Consider the following 6,046-nt stretch of genomic DNA (forward strand, 5'->3'; position numbering starts at 1 on the left):
ATAGTAGGCAGGATTATGCCTCATTACTACACACAGTAAACCTCTGCCTATGACAGGCTTCTTCAAAAATTCACCATTTGAAGTACCTACAGCATTGCACACCACCTTTGTGTGTGCTCGCCTGGTCACACCACTGACAGCTTACAGAAAAGACTGACAGCCAAACCAAGGAGGAATTCTCTAGGACCCTCTTTCTCTGGAAGGACAGCACATACAGGCATGAATATATCCAGAAGAACTGAAAATGGTAGTTGCCAGGGTGACCCAGCAGGTTTGCAATCACACCTGGAAGCAGTACCCATGCTTATTGTTAGGCACTCTTACCTTGGAAAACTCAAATTTCAGAAGCTCCTTTTCTTCATGGCTGAGTCTGTAATAGTACATGACAATTCTCCTCAGGGAGAAGAATAACTCATAACCAGCCACAGAGCAATCAGTCTTTCAACCACAAGGATCTGACCGAGGAGCCAGTGAAAACTGCAGTGCAGCTTTATTTCAACCTGTCAGTAAGCCATTCCACTATCAAAAGCCAAACAATTCATGGAACTGAGAAACAAAAGAAGGGTTGGGGCATGAAGCACAGAGTGCCAGGGAGCATCCAGGGCCAGCTACTCCTGAAGGGACAGAGCGCCAGGATCCAGGAGCTGAGTGTGATATAATGGACGGGACGGCAGGGCCCAGGGGTGGCAGCCAGGTCAGCCCAGACTCCAGATCATCGGGTGAGTCCATAGTTGTCAGGCAGGTCTGAGATCAAGCCAAGAAGTCAAGCCAGCAGTCCAGGGTCAAGACCAGGCCTGAAGATAGTCACCAAGGTCAGACACAACTCAGTGATCACCAGGCAAGTCCAAGGTACAAGTCAGATCTGAGGTTAACCCAGGAGGTCAGTCTGTGGGTCAAGGTCAGGGTCTGGATCAACCTGCACAGTAAGCCAATGCATTTGACAGGCCATGACAAACCTCTGCATTTTGCCATGGCCGGGCACAGGCACGGCTGCAGCACAACCAAAACTGGAGCTCAGGCAGGGGCCTGGCGCAAAAGCCTCAATATAAAAGCAGCTCCTACAGGAAGGACAACTGCTATCCATTGGTCCTGTAGGTTCTGAGGGAGACTAGAGTGATGTCTGAAAACCCTAAAAGACACACAGCCCTTCCAGAGTTGAACCTCCAGGGCTGGCACCTTTTGTTGCAGCAGCTTCACTCACATTCTGACAGCTGAAAAATTAAAATATCCAGCACTGCATTTCCTAGCTGGATAGAAACGCATAGGTCAGGGACTGTAAGCAGGAAACATGAATCCATGACTACGACTACAGTCTAGACCAACAATTTTATCTATGCCACAAGCCCTCTTCTTTCTCATATCTAACATTTAAAGAGCAGGCTGTTTGCGTGCAGAAGTCGTTGCTTCTAATCCCAGGATCTCCCTTTCTCTTTGCCATTTTCATACAGTCCTACTCCCCAGGATACTCCTCTACTATTTATAAGCTTCTGTTATGAAGGTTATAAGAGAACTTGATAAAAGTTTCAAAATTCAGCCTTGGCTAAGAGAAGAGTCTGGTGGATAGGTAGCCATACCTGCAGCCAAACTGTACAGAGAATTCAAAGATGGCAGGAATGAAGAACTTGCTTCAGCGTTGCTTTCTCCATAAAGTTCTCTTTGAGTGATGACACCTTTAAGTCTGAATTGATGTATCTGATTATCTTGGTATCTCAAGCAAAGGAGCAGACATGAAAATCTGGGAGGTTGAGAACTTCTCAGCACTTGTAGAAAGCACCCAGGAACTGCAGAAAGTGACTGAGAGAGAGTCTTTACCTGAGATGCCAGAATATGTCTTCACATGCTACCAGGAGTGATACAAAGGCTAAAAGGAGGTCTTACCATAAGGATCAGTAGTGTAAGTTCCTAACAGAAGCATCACAGGAGTCAGAGATGGATGGACTCTTCAGAATATCTGTAAATTACAGAATGTATATACTCCATAGTCCTGGTCCTTTGATTGCTCAGCTCTTGAAGAACACAACCTGCACACTTGGCCAGCTTTTCCTCCAATGAAAAACACAGTACGAAGAGATCAGCTGTGTGAATATGATGATGAGACAACATTCAGGTCACATTGCAGGAACCAGAACATACTTCCCAAGCTAGTGGGCTGGAAAGAGCTCCTGATTTTACCCTTTTCCTTCCTGCCCATCTTTCTGACTAATCATCATAAAGTCTAATCAGTCAGATCAATATCAACAACAAGGTATCAGAGCAGTTCTAAAGCAGGCAGGACAGTGTAGAGATTCATGTGATTGTGGTGCAGACACATTCAGCATAGTACTATTGCTAGAAAGGCCCAACTAGACATACAGAGGCTTATGGAATGGGCTACAATAGTGGGTGTCCCAGATTGTGCAGCCTGGATGCATTGGTGCTGTAAGGACAGCTTGTAGCTGTGGTGTAGGTGAGGTCTGGCCTTGGAGTAGCCCTGAGATCTTGGAATCCATAGGTGGCCTCATGGTACAGAGTTAGTAGAACTTTGTCATTTGACTTCAGCAGAAAAGGTTTCATCCTGGTCTTGATTCTTCACATTTGCATGCAGAGAACTTTCTGGTTGAAACTTCAGTCCCCACTTCCAATGTAAAGCATCCAGAGGTGGGTAGTAAAACCCCACCTATAGCTGTCAGTAATTACCTTCTTGTCATAGAAGTGATTTCAACACTTAGAGGCTGAGCATTCACGGTTAGGCTTAGTATAAACTTTCATACCTTTTTCAGGGATGAAAAGGCTGAAAAACTCAGAAATAGGAGTGCAATCCCACCTGTGATAATTCAGAACTCCTCTGGATATTTGGAAACCCACCTATACCAATGGTAAGTTGATGAGGTAACGCTAAACTAAACACTAAGAACATTGTCTAGCTAAATGATTCAAGGACTTCAGGATTATTTCTTCACAGTAACACAAGTGCATGTAGTAGACAGGCCCAATGCTGCAAAATGTATTCAGATGGGCATATTTTAGCTAATACAGTAATTTGTAGCATGATTATAAAAAGCTATCCTTGTACAAAACTATTTAGATACATAAATCAGGTTTTCAGTTATATGGTTCCATACAATTTTTTCCACTAAACACATTCAACCAAGAGTTAGAGATATTTGAAAGAAGTGACTCTATGCTTTACAGCTAATTTACAATTTGCTACTCTGTTAGATCAAGCTACACTTTCAGTCTCTACAGCTACAAGTCAGTTTTCTATAACCTTTCATAGTTGTTCACACATTATAACAGCTGTCACATTTTTAGGACTTGACAGCTGAAGCCCTTAATAAAATGATTAGCCCCATTGGCTGAGATTTTTGAAGGGAATGGAGGGGAAAGTCAGATAATAGTAATAAAAGCAAACAAACAAATAAGGAAAGAAAGCCAGCTTTATGAATATTTTCCTTACTAGTAGTGATAAAAAGAATGGGAGAACATGGACATCATCACTGTAATTTTGTTCACCTTTCAATATTATGAAAACTTTCTCAAAAACGGAGGAAGTCAGCAAAATTGCTCAAAAAGTTATGACTGGAAATATTTTCCATTTACTCTGTGACTAGTGTCAATAGAAAGTATTTTTCAAAATTGCAAGATAAGATGTCTGCCATTTATTCATTAACTCTGATGCTACTAACAGATTTCCAGGTATTGCTAGATGTGATCATTGTAATAGCTTAGTTTAATTCCTCACTAAATGCTGTTATGCCAGCAAAACAAGGCCACAGAATTTTGCTTTTGAGCCCAGCAATGTGTAGTTAAGATAAAGTGTATCTCTGACAAAAAAAAAAAAAGAAAAGAAAAGAAAAAGAAAAGGGAGCATAGGGTTTAACTAATCCGAGGCATCTATTGAGCAGTCACAACAGATTATGGCCACTCTACAGCAGATGATAAGAAGAAATGGCACAAGGCAGCACTCTTACAAAGTGAATCCTTCTTTTCCTACATGGTTTAAGTGGACTCCTCCTCTTCACCAGATTCAGTGAATGTATGTATTAATGTGGAATTTTTCACAGACTTTATGGTCTATTTTGATTTCCAAAAGGCTTTTGATGTAATCAGTCATCAGTCTCCTAAAGAAACTAACGAGTCATGGGGTAAAGGGAAGGAACAGGCATGGATAAGAACCACCAAAAGAGTAGGAAATAGAGACTGGGGTGAACAGTCACTCCTTACAGTGGTGGGAGGTCACAGTGAAGTTTCTCAGGAGTTCTGGGACCTGTGCTGTTCCTAAATGACCTGGAAAAGGGGGTAAGCAATGACCTGACAATGTTTGCAGGTCACAAAGTTTCTTTCAAGGTAGAAAGACCAGAGGCTAAATATAGAGAAACACAGAAGAATTTACATGACTGAGTGACTAGGTAATAAAATGACAGATGAACTTCATTGCAGATAAATATAAAGTGATGCACATGAGAAAAAGGAATTGGCTGTAAGCTGGCCGTTACCACTCATGACTGAGAACAGGTTGTGACAGATAGATCCATAAAAATGTTAGCTCAGTACTCAGCAGTTGTCAGTGCTCAACAGCTGTCAAATTATATAAAAAAAAAAAAAAAAAGTGAATCCAGTGTTAGGAATTATTAGGAAAAGATTTGAGAACAAAACAAAAAACAGTTATGTTATTGTATAAATTCATTGTTTGCTTTCATGTTGAATCCTGTGTATGGTTCTGTTTTCTCATCTCAAAAGGGGTCTGACAGAACCCAAAGAGATTTACAGAAAGGCAGCAAGGATGATCAAAGGCTGCTTCTGTAAGAGGAATGACTGAGTAGGCTGTATCAGAGAGCAGCAAGAGTGGGCTGCTCTGCAAGGAAAGGCGAGGGAATTGTTTCTGCAAGGGAGACAGCAAAACAGGCGTGGGACAGCATCCTCTCCAGCCAGCAGTGCAGACCCACAGGACCTGAGCAAGAAGGGCAGAGCAGGTTCAATGGCAGTGACCAGGGTCAGCCACAGCCCAGTGATTATCAGGCAAGTCTGGTCTGAGGTCAAGCTAGGAAATCAAGTCAGCAAAGTCAGGGTCAGCATGGTATGTGGTTGGGCACAGGCTCACACCAGGCCCAAAGGCAAGGGCCTGAGCTTATATTCAGCTTCCTTGTGAAGGTGGAAGGCTCCATTTAGGCTTCTCAGAGCTCTTTCTTCCCCAGGTCTTTCCACAGCAGTCGGATCCCTGGTTACAGCTGCACCATGTTGGAGCCAGCCTTTAGCACTGGCAGCCAGAGTCCTGGGAGAGGGGAAGGAGGTTGCAGGACATGTCGGTGCACACAGGTCCTGACAGCCAGACAGTCTTTGTTTATTCCGAAATATACAGGATAGGATAGAGAGCTGCACAGTCTTGATGGTATGGTGAAAAAGGATCAGTTGTTTACTGTCTTCTTCTGGAGGCCATCAAATGGCACTAGGGGCAGCCAAAAGGGCAACTGGATAAGCTTTTGAAAGAGAAATCTATTATGAGTCACTAAGCAGACAAACCACTACAGTCTTAGGAAATGTCCTGGAAGAGTATGGCAGGGTAATACGTATATGCTTGTTATCCTCTCTGGGAGTAGAAAATGCTTTTGGACATCATTTCTCAATTCTTTTTATGAGAGAGCATGAACACAGTTCCCCTTCAAAACAAATTACACAGCTGAATTTCCTGCATTTGAAACCAGAGAAGTCAGCACACTCAGGATGTAGGAGCTGAGCATCACTCTTGGGAAATCACCTTCCTGGAGATGGTGTCTCACCTGCCAATTAAGTCAGCAAGACAAAATGCTGGCTTGGTGGACCCTTGGCCTAAAGTAGTATGGCGAAAGACTCACCTGAGTCTTTTGACCTATTTTAGATATGCAATGTAGGATGAGATAAATTGTACCAAAGAAGTTCTTTTCTCCCTTTACTGGAGAAGGCATTTATGGTGACTAGTTTGGATGCAGTTGTCCACATTTCTTCAAAAGAATCTACATTTGGTCAAATACCTTTTGTAAGAAGCTCATCATCTCCATATGTGGCTCTTAGAAATGCCTTCCACTAGTTT

General features: G+C 42.7%; 1 non-coding gene across 1 annotated transcript; it reads right to left on the reverse strand.

Moving 5' to 3' along the window:
• Positions 1-5,610: 5,610 nt before the first annotated feature.
• LOC112976993 lies at positions 5,611-5,771 on the reverse strand. Its single transcript, XR_003257245.1, has one exon. It is a non-coding gene; the product is annotated as a U1 spliceosomal RNA (small nuclear RNA).
• Between the last annotated feature and the right edge of the window lie 275 nt (positions 5,772-6,046).

Source organism: Apteryx rowi, unplaced genomic scaffold (genome assembly GCF_003343035.1).
Source record: "Apteryx rowi isolate R43461 unplaced genomic scaffold, aptRow1 scaffold_787, whole genome shotgun sequence".
Lineage (NCBI taxonomy): Eukaryota > Metazoa > Chordata > Aves > Apterygiformes > Apterygidae > Apteryx > Apteryx rowi.